Below are 11,378 nucleotides of genomic sequence, written 5' to 3'. Positions count from 1 at the left end.
GCTGGGATCCAGGTATGTTTTAAAATTTCCCCAGGTGATTCTGTTCACCAGCTTGGTTTAGGAACTACTCTCTTAGATTTATTTCAAAGACATTCCCTTTCAGGATGAAAGGGAAGGCGTCTCATAACCGGGGAAAGAGATATGACTTACATCTGTGAATCCTTGCAATAGGCTGTCTGGAGAAGCCACAGGGGAAAGAACTTAATCCAACACATTCTACCTCCTTGACCTCCTAAAGGAGTCGAGAGAGTCAAAATTCGGCTAAAATGAATTACGTTTTGCTTGTAATGGCACAGGCACAGCCTGACGAATGAAAACGAGAGATTTTCTTCTTATTAAAATATTAGGAAGACGAAGCTGTGAGCAAACTGGAGCAAAACTAGATTCATGCACTAACTTTCTTTATTTAGCTCTGTCAGTCTGCATCTCCAATTCTCGAAAAATATCCATTGGTGTGTCCATTGGTGTGTCTCCAATTCCAGAAAAATGTTCCAAGCATACAAATCAGGAGCAGCATCTCTCTTCGGTCACGCACACTGCGTGGAGAATCGTGTCACATCTGTCAGTGTTAAGAGGGTTGAGAGGATGATTTCAGGCCTCGTCTGCCGTCTTCCATGTCTCTGTCTCCCCATTTTTTAATGGGTGACGCTTATGAATGTTTCAAGATGCATTCCTTCTCTTGGATCACCTAACAAATCCCTGGTTGTATTTTCTTTTATGTAGCTAATTAATACTCTGCACTGGGGACTGGTTGGCATTTTTCTCTCTCTGTCTGGGTGTTCAATTCCTATTGCTATCAACAGGAGTTACGTGCTCAAATTGAAGGCCTAAAATCTACCTGCAAATTTTCTCTTGGCCAGCACATACACGCACCACACGTGCGCCCCCCCCCGACAAGATCCTCCTCTTCCCACTGTGTTCTTGACCCTTGCTTAATCCAAGACCCCAGCATTCAATTTATTTGTGACATTTCTGAAATCTGACCGAGGTTTCCCGAGGTCATCCCCGCACATGGAAATTAACTAGTTTCTCCCATTCTGAAGCAGTACTGGTTTCAGAGGTCTTAATGGCTCAGAGGATGTACTTATTCTCTGTAGGCCTAAGTGTATGACCTAGTTTATTATTCGTTCAGGATTAGTTCTGAATCGCTGGGAGCAAATCCCAGTGTATTCATTATTTTCTGCTTAGAGCAGCTTATCGTGCGATGGCACCCAGTCCTTGCCTGGAATTTGTCTCTACCTTGTTTTAACAAATAACCAGCCTGATAATGATCATGGAGTTAGAGTAACGGGGAACGGAGGAGATGTTGCGTGCGCATCCACGGGAAAGCTCACCTGTAAGTATTCCAGGTCGTTATTGCTATGATGTCATCACAATTGTAGCGTCTACCCTGATGATAGATCGGGATTCAAGATTTACTTCCCCCAAAACCGATTAAGTGCAAAAGGAAAGGCGCAAACACCAGGTCTAATTATATCTGCGGTCATGTTACATTAGTCACAATCCTCCAGGAGAAGAAACATCAAACTCATCATGAAACTGACAAGCTAGACTTCATTTCCCTCATATATGGGCCTTAGAAGCTTCTGAGCATTCTTTTCTGTTAGAATTCCTCTTTCTGGCGTCAAATACATACTTCTTTCCAGAGCTGCCTATGTTAGATTATTCCGATGAGTTGTTGCAGACATCAGAGGCCTTTCTGGAGGTGTCTTGGTGGCTTTATTCACTCAGTGAGCACAGGTGCAATGTGTGGGGCACCTTGCAAGTGTCTGAGGGTACACTGGTTAAAAATAGACGCGGTTCCTAGTCCCAAGAAGGCCCAGGCTAGCAAGGGAGACAAATCCGGTAATGCCAGATACACGTCTGACCAGAAGCTGTTCTGAGCGTTAGCGCAAATGAGCAGTTCTCTGAGACAGGTGACAAGACACCTGGCCTAAGTTGAGGGTCCGGGAAGGTGTGAACAAGACAGGGCTGTGCCTGAGCTCAGACATGGGAGATGGGCAGGATCCAGAAGGCCACGAGCTAAGAGTAGGGCAACGGGCAGGTGGGGCAGGGACACAGCCCTGTGATGTGATGTGCAAAGAAGACAGGTGTCATCTGGGCAGGGGCTGCCAGGACAGGGACAGGGGGGATCTGACGGGATGGAGTCTTGGGAGCCGCCCTTCAAGAACCCCAGCTTTATCCAAAATGTAGCTGGAACCTATCACAGGTTTTAAGAAGGGGAGACACGATCAGAGAGATCGGGAAAAACGTTGAGGTGGCCACGTGGGGTATAGGTTGAAGAAGTACAAGAGCAGAGGAAGACAGGGAGACTAGTTAGGGAGGCAGCTTAGCCGTGAGCGGCTGGTATCCGACCAGAAAGTGGGTGAAGGGCAGCTGGACATGAGGGGAGCGATGAGAGAGTTACACAGGAGGAAGAGGAACAGGCGTTGGGAATAAGCAGATGTCTGGGAGGGGGGAGGGGGGAGGGGGGAGGGGTCAGTAAGAACGTCTACAGTTTTGGCTGGCGTGATGTGATGGACAGGGTGTCCTCGCTAGAGGGGGACCAGACTTACAGGATACGGTGGCAGTGAGGCATCTGAGGGCGATGTTGGGCAGCCATTCGGAGACACGCAGATGGGGGATGTGGACCAGAGGACACTTGGAATTCATTATGGAGCTGGTCATTGACGTCTCAGGCACCAGCGAGTCAGCCAAGAGAGACAATAGAAGGAACCTCGGCTTTCTGGAAAAATGATTCTGTAATGTAGAAATGATATGAGTCATGGAACTTCAAATCAACCTTCCTAAAGTTAATACTCACCCAATTCGTTGTTCTATGCAATCCATCTACGATTTTAACAGCTAAATTTAAGGGTCATTGCTATTTCTTCATTGGAGAAACTTTTGGAAAAAAGGCTTAGTTATGGCAGATCACCAATCACACAGGACTCCAATTTTTTGAAAGTCATTTATCACAAAGTTTTCTTCAAATATGCTTACTTGTGCCCTGGTCCGTTCTGAGCGATCAGGCTGACGCAGCGAAGTGGGAGGCCCGCTCAGTGTCTGCCGTGATTAAGATGGAACGGGCCCCAGAGTTTTATTTTCATGGCTCTCTTAGACAAAATCAAAGAAGCGTGCGCCAGTCTCCCTGCTCATTTATCTTGCTCACTAATTTTATTAACCTCTATCAAGCAGGTCCAGGATACGTATGATCTCGGGGCAAAGATCTTTATTTTTATTTATCAGCCCCCTGAGAACATGTTGATCGAGGCACAGTATAATTATCAGTCCATAACTCACCAGCCAACTTTTTGTTCTAGCAAACAAATGCAAATCCAGGTTGTTGAACACTCTCGAAAAGCATTTCTTCCTTCCTCTCTCTTCCCAGACAGAGTTTTCTATAATCAAACCGCTGTGTAATCTGCCTGTCTTTCACGGGCAGGCCGGCAGTCAGAATTTCCCAGGGCACCAGTCACTGCCAAATTTTGGTCCGTAGGGGCTCCCACCAGGCTGGGAGAGGAAAAGACGCGAAGAGACAGATACTTCTCCTTAAATCAGAGCATCCCCGTGGGTAACACTGCGCCGAAAGTGGCGGAACATAAGATATTTACAATCACGTCGTGGATTTGAATTTCCAAAACCTGGTAGCCCAGAAGCCGCTGCCGGACGTGCAGGGAAGCCATCTGCAATCCCGATAACTGTATTTACACAGACTGCAACTGACCCGTCCTTCGGAAAGCCTTTCGACTTCCTCGACGCCCTGTGGTTCCTCCCTTACCTACAGATGTGTTACCGCTTCTGTCCACCATCCTCTTTCCTCTTGTCCTTCCCCTTGCTGGAACTCTTTCTTCCTCCTTCAGCCTCAGCTGAGCCGTCACTTCCTGGAACCTTTCTCGGGCACCCTCTTTCTCGAAAGCTCCTCCCACACTGTTTCCATGGTACCCTCCACTCCCCTCACCCTAACTTACACAGCGTAGCGAATGTGTTCTCACTTCGGTGTATCCCCTCCACACCAAAAGGTCTGGGCCAGCCCCCACAGGACCACGTGACCGTCACTGTTACATGCCTCTTGCGGAGTGCCATTTGGGAAATACATGAACGAACAAATTAAATCTCCAAAACCCATCCTGCCTGTATGAAGGGCCGTGGGTATATGGCCCCAGAGGGAGTCAAGCAGGCCAGGCCATCTGAGATGAGACTGTGACTACACCTCTAAGAACGGCCCCTCCCTGAATTAAGCAACAACGTCCCTTAAGTGGGACGATTCCAAATGCAGACGTCGCGGGTCATGCAGCCTTTGCGGAGGGCATCTAGACAATGAAGGCCACTCAGCTGTATTGGCATTGCCAGGAGATATTGGGGTCTCCTTCCCTTATCCCAGACTGTGTACCTAGGGCACCCTGTGTCCAAATGCTCCCTTCCAGACACCAAAGACCATAGCACCGTGAGCAAAAGCCGAGGAGTACTGAGGCCAGCCCAGAGCCACAGTCCTATCCCTACCCTCTCTACACCAGTGATGAAGAACCTATGGTCCAGTTCCAGGCAGAGCTTTTTAGCTCATACAAAGCAATAGTTTTGGGGCAGTTGGGGGTGGCGTAGAACTGGAGCAGACATTGCAGAGTGGGCCTTGATAGAGCTGTGCTTCCTGGCAACTCTGTTCTAGGAGCATGGTATGCCCATAGTTACAGGGGAGAAGACCACGGATTGGCTATGGGGTGGCCCCAAAGGACTGGTGGGCTGCATCCCAGGGAAGCCGAAGCTACAGTCGACATGCCAAGAACTCTGGGTGCCAGGAGTACAGCTCAGCACGGCTCAGAGCTGGATAGATGCCCTTACTGTTGGTAAGAAACAAAGCCTACATCAGAGACTTGGATCCAGTTCACTGATTTGGAAGGTGGTCCCAGGAAGGAGGGAGGGAGGCAGGAGGGAAGCAAAGCCACTAAGGGTGAGGTTCTGAGCAGGTTCCTGCTGTGACAGCTGGCTCAACCCTACAGAAGGCCCCCAAGGAATAATGAGTGGGTATCCCAGTGGTGCCTCTGAAGGAGGCAGGGCTCTTGTCCACATTGGCAGAGGCACGCCGCAGGACATGTTAACTCTCCCGCCCCGCTAAACTGTGCTGGACATACTTGGCAACTTCCCACAGCTTCCAGGAGGCAAGCAAGCAGCCAGCCATTCCGGCACTAGAGGCAGGACCCTGTGTCTTGCCCAAGGGTCTGTTGTGGCTACGCACATGATCAAGGCTACCATCAGCCCATTTCTTGGGGTGTGCAGGACACTTCAACTCTCTTGAGCCTCAGTTTCCCCATCTATAAAGTCAGTGTGAGAATAATACCTAACTCCGAGGGCTGTGGCCGGGATAAAAGAAACTATGTTATAAGGAAACATGTAACCTGCTCTAACGCACTTTCCAAATATAAAAAATGAATCTTGAAGGTGGGAAATCCAGTTCTTTTTGCCAGTAAAATGTAAAATGGTACAGCACCTTCAGAGGGGAGTTCGGCAATATCCAGTGAAACTATGTATGCATTTGCCTTTTGAAGACATAGTCTCACTTCTAGGAATTCATTCCAAAGATAAGCTGGCAAAATATTAAAAAAAATTATATGAAGAGGTGAATACACATAACTACTTTTTAAATACCTGAATTTTTAAAAAACAAAACCACATTGAAACAAACTTAACTCCATAACCACACAAACAGAAGCTGTACCAGCAAACTTTAAACCACCATTATTGTCTTGTAGATCTCTGATGGGATATACCCCAAGCACAAGGACTGGAAAAGAAAAAAAAATTGTTTTCAGTAAACACTGTTATTCTGAGATCAAGTGTGTGTATAAGTCAATTTCAGCATGGAAGAAAGGAAAGACATCTACAAAGCCAGTGGGATTAAGCAAAAAAATCATAGTTCTAAATTGAATGTATCAGTATAAACTTATGATACATTTTATCTTGAAAAAATAAAATGTGTAATTCCTGGCTCTGACTACTGAAAAAAGGCAGGAACACATATCTTGGTAGCTTCTAAACACTGCCTCCTAGTCAAAGGAACCCAGGTAATATGTCAGAGGAAGGACATATATGAGATATGCGAGGAGCATCTTGTCACATAAGGAAATAGAGAAACTATCAAAGACCAAGGTATCATGTCAGATTGTCTATTGAAAAGCTCCCCCCTTCACCCCGATAAGGAAACAATATGAGCACCAACAAGGGTACTAAATGTAACAGATTGAAATACATAAGATGTTTTTTTCTAAATAGTGATTAAGGAAAAACTCACTGGTTAATATTAGAGGTGTTAGGGAACCAATCCAAAACTTTAGAAAAATTTAGTAAATCAAGTGAAAGAATTAAGCATTTATCCTTTCTTTCGTAAATGACCCATACCCCTGAATAACGAAAGGGTCAACAAGAGGAATGTTTTTATAGATAAATGTGTGAGCTAACAAACGGAGAGTGACAGAATACCACCATTCTCCAACTCCTAAAAAGAAAGAAAGAAAGAATGGATGAATGAATAAAAATTGGAATTTGAAATAAACACACGACACCATTTACATTAGCACCAAGAAAATGTGATAGGAACAAATCTCACATAATATGCACAGGAACCATATGAGGAAAGCTACAAAACTCTGATGAAAGAAATCAAAGAAAATCTAAATAAACGAGAGATAGTTTATGTCCACAGGTGAGAAAAATCAATACTATTAAGTCAATTCTTTGCAACCTGGATCTATAGATTCAATGTGGTCCCAATCAAAATTTCAGCAAGTCATTTTGTGGATATCGAAAAACTGATGCTAAAGTTTGTGTGGAAAGGGGGGAGACCCAGCAGAGCTGAGAGAGTTCTGTAGAAGAACAAAGTGGGAGGACTGATGTACCCTGATTTCAAGAGGTACTATAAAGCCACAGTAATCAAGATTGTGTGGTACCAGCGAGAAAACAAACAGATCGATGAAACAGAATACAGTGTCCAGAAATAGACCCACATAAAACACCGTTAGTTGATCTTTGACAAAGGAGCAAAAACAAGTCAGTGAAGAAAGGAGTCTTTTCCACAAATTATACTGAAAAACAACTGGACATCCACGTGCAAAAGAATGAGCCCAGAACTTACACCTGTCATAGAAAGGAGCTCAAAATGCATTGTAAGGCCAAGTGTAAAATGAGGAATTATAAAACCCCTTGAAGACAACAAAGGGGAAGATCTAAATAACCTTGGGTCTGATGGTGAGCTTTTAGATACAACACTGAAAGCATGATTCATGGGGGAAAAGTCAATAAGCAGAACTTTATTAAATTAAAAACTTCTGCTCTGCAAGAAAGACATTGTTAAGGGAATGAAAACATAAGCCATAAACTGGGAAGAAATATTTGCAAAATACGTATCTGATAAAGTACTTGTATCTAAAACACATAAAGAACTCTTAAAACTCAACAATAAGAAAACAAACAACATGCTTTAAAAATGGGCAAAAGATCTGAACAGACTCCTCACCGAAGAATAGACAGGGATGTCAAACCAGGATATGAAAAGATGCTCTTATGATCTCATTAGAGAATCAGAAACTAGAACAACCATGAGATTTCACTCCGCATCTATTAGAACGACCCAAATCTAAACAACTGACAAGATCAAAAGCTAGCCAGCATATGGGACATCCAGCACTCTCATTCATTGCTGGTGCAAATGCAAAAATGGGACGGCCACTTGGGAAGACAGCTTGGCCGTTTCTTAAAAGTGAAGCGTATTTTTACCACGTTTCAGCCATCGTGCTCCTTGGTATTTGCCCAAGAGAGTTGAAAACGTAACGTCCACACAAAAACCTGCACACAAATATTGATAGCAATTTCATTCACAATTGCCCTCAACCGGAACCTTTAGTAGTTGAATGGGTAAACAAACTGTGGTACCTCCGAACGACGGAATATTATGCAGCCATAAAAAGAACGAGCTATCAAACCGCAGAGAGATGTGGAAAAAAAAAACACATTTCACTGCTTAGTGAAAGAAACTAATCTGAAAAGCCTACAGACTGCATGATTGCAACAAGGTGACCTTCTGGAAAAGAGCAAACTACCGAGACAGTAAAAAGATCAGTGGTTGCCAGGGGTTTTGAGGTACACCATTAGATAGACAGGTGGAGCACAGAGGATTTTTAAGGCAGTGAAACTGTTCTGCATGATCTTGTTACGGTGTGCCCATGTCATTATACTATTTGTCAGAATGGTACAAAATAAAGAGCAACTCTTAATGCGAATTGTGGACAAAATAAAAATATATCAATATTAGTTCATCAATTGTAACTAAAGCAAGATGGTAATAATAGGGAAACTGGAGGTAGGGGAAATTAGGGAGCACATAGGAACTCTGTAATAATTGCTCAATTATTCTATAAATGTAAAACTTTTTAAAAAAAACAATATTTTTTAAAAAGTAAGAATTGATCTAGGTAATAATCATCAATAGCTGCTAACACACGAAATGAGAAACATCCACATGTTATGTACCCCCTGATAGAAGAACACAATACTACCCACAGAATAACCTTAGCAAAAAAAAAAAAAACCCAAAACACAAGAAAACTTGAATCTCATCAAGCTCTTACCTCCAACTTCCAAATGGCAGAAAACACCACTGTACCGTAGGAAATTCGGAGAACAAAGAAATACGGCCAACAACAACACAGGGGTGCAATCAGAAATGCAGACTCTAGGAAACCCTGCAGAACAAAGAACAATTGCTTCAACAAATCGCGTGTAAAGAAAAACAAGACAGATAGAAAGGAACTCGTAGGTGAAGAGTCTTAGGGGACCCACCAAGCAGTTGCTGCTTAAGGATGTCATCTAGATCCCAGCCCAACAAACAAGATGTAGGGAAGAAAACACGAAACCTGTAATCATACACATTTATGAGACTCCTGGAAAAACTGAATACTAACTGGATATTTTATGATATTAAGGAGTCATTGTTATATTTTCAGATGTGATAATGACGTTTGTGTTTCAAATCAGAGTCCTCTTTTAGAGATAAATAGTAAAGTATGAATATGGATAAAATTAATTTGTTGAGCAGAGGTTCACTTCTAAGACAGCAGCAGGGAGGAAAAAGGGATCCGAGGAGAGATAAAACAAGATCCACCCCTGGGTGGGGCGCCTGGGTGGTTCAGTTGGTTAAGCCACTCCCTTCAGCTCAGTCCGGGGATCAAGTCCCTCATCAGGATCCCAGCTCCCCGGAGAACCTGCTTCTACCTCTGATCTTCTCCCCTCTCAGGATCTCTCTCAGTCTCTCTCAAATAAATAAATAAAGTCTTTTTAAAAAGTTAAAAAAAAAAAAAAAAAGAAAGAAAATGGGTGCGTGATGGCCGTACCATTGAGATGTAGAGACAAAGGAAAATACTGCTGTCTATCGAATCCCTTCTCAAAGAATTCCCCACTTTGGCCATTTGGCAAAATACACCCCATGCCTCATCCCTCCTCCTAGAAGCCTCCTGCCCTGCAGCTCAGAAGGTGTCTATTACATCGTGAAATAATATTTTTCACTGAATTAATCTTGACCTTAAGTACGGTGTCGAAATTGCAACATGAGCACATATATGGCTTGGCAGCCCCGGCTGGATTCTCATATTAAATTCTCTACCCCGAGCCATTCTTTGACGATCTGCACCCAGGCTGATATTCTAGCAAATGAAACTGTATATTAAAGCTACGTACATTTTACGTGACCCATGGCAGCTGTATGCTTGAAGATTGGTGGGACTCTCATGAAAGCCTGCCAATTTAGACCCATTACTTGTGATTCTGAATTCTTCAATTGCAGGTGCTCGCGCAGCTCTGGGTTATCTGCGGTGCATTTCTGCTGAAGTCAGGCAAACCGTGCAAATGACCCACCAGGAAACACCGCCTCGGATTCCAGCCCCTGCTCGGCGGCTGCTGGCTCCACAGATCCCGTCTTGTCACTTCTCGTGACAGATCCAGTCCTTCAGGATGGGGCCCTGGGAGGTTCATTGGGAGGGGAAGAAAAATGCCGTGCCTTCGGAAAAGAGCCATAGGACGGAGCCCTCCACACCTGCCTGGTGGCCGGCGCTTGCCCTGCTGCGGTCGCCTGTCACTAGCAATGTGGCTCTCGTGGCAGCTAATGGTTTGGACCGCCGTGTGGGTGCTCCTAAGGGCAGAGGCAGGCGGCTGCCAGCTGTCACAGGCAATGCCAGAGCAGGCTTGGGTGGTGTCCTGGCGTGGCCTCTGTCACCCCCTGGCAAGACCTGCTCCCCTGGCGGCCAGCCTGAGGTGGGAGGTTCCATGTCCTCTTTGCAGTGCGCACAGGGAACTGCTGGGGTGTTTTCCCCAGTAGGTTCCTCCCTGCAAATGCTGGCTTCATGCCTGCACTCTGGCAAGTTGCCGCCAGTGTGTGCCTGTGCCTCCTCTGAGCCCAGAAGCAAGGGGTGTGAAGGTTCTTGGCAGCCTTGGCTCCTTGGAGAATGAGGATGGAAAGCTCCAGCAGCCACGACCAGGTGCAGTTAGCTGACAAGCCTGGCTCCTGCCCGTGGTGTGGCCGGAAGCCCTGGTCTGTGTCTGCTGCCGGCTTCTCACCCTTGGAAACAGAGGAGGGGGCAGAAAACGAAGTCCAGCGGGATTTGCTCCGCCTTGAGCAGACAACACCCATGCAGGGAAAGACTGGAAGGAGGCTATCTAGAACACACCCATAATATCTGGAGGAAGAGGGAGGTGGGCCCTTTCACACAAACAGGTCAGGAAGCAGTGAGAGACTGAAATGAAAATAAAAGGCAAAGTTCTCACCATGGCCCTGGCCCTGCTTCATCGAACCTGTTTCCTCCTACCTCACGTCATGCCACTTTCCCTCATTTTTGTCTCATACTTACTTGTTCAGTGGTTGAAGCCTCAAGCATATACACGACCTCAGGACCTTTGCACATGCTGCCCCCTCTGTTTGGACTGCTTCGTGCTCTCCTGCTGCATGCTCTGCAGTCTCCCAGTCCTGATATCCACCCTGCCTCTGCTTGTAGCCCACCCTGTCTCTCCCATTACACCCTAAGAGACAGCACCCTTGCCGGCTCCTTACACTCTCCCTCAGTTTTTGTTTTGTGTGTGTGTGTGTGTGTGTGTGTTTTTTGTTTGTTTTTTTTTTTGTGGTTGTTTTTCTTTTTTTACTCCATCAGAATCTCCGATACAACTTAGCAGTTGTCTTACTTATTGTTTTACTTACTCATTTTTGTTGCTGACTGTCACAACTAGACTAATTCCCTTCAGGACAAGTATCATGTCTAACTTATTTTCCACAGGCCCAAACCCTGTACAGTGCCTGGACAGAATAGGTGCTCACGAAATGTTTACTGACTACATGGATGACAGATTTGGTGGTCACTGCATTC

At 45.3% G+C, this 11,378-nt stretch overlaps 1 long non-coding RNA gene across 2 annotated transcripts; it reads right to left on the bottom strand.

Moving 5' to 3' along the window:
* Positions 1-391: 391 nt before the first annotated feature.
* On the bottom strand, positions 392-10,553 carry LOC123955954. Of its 2 annotated transcripts, XR_006821473.1 has the most exons (4): positions 9,703-10,553; positions 8,598-8,711; positions 1,335-2,739; positions 392-559 (listed from the first exon to the last, which is right to left on the bottom strand). It is a non-coding gene; the product is annotated as an uncharacterized LOC123955954 (long non-coding RNA). The 2 variants fall into 2 exon arrangements; XR_006821472.1 differs by having other exon boundaries at positions 392-2,739; positions 9,703-10,535.
* Between the last annotated feature and the right edge of the window lie 825 nt (positions 10,554-11,378).

This window comes from Meles meles, chromosome 14, assembly GCF_922984935.1.
Source record: "Meles meles chromosome 14, mMelMel3.1 paternal haplotype, whole genome shotgun sequence".
Taxonomy (NCBI): Eukaryota; Metazoa; Chordata; class Mammalia; order Carnivora; family Mustelidae; genus Meles; species Meles meles.
Note: the sequence above shows the minus strand (reverse complement) of the source record. Positions and strands in the feature narration are given on the sequence as shown.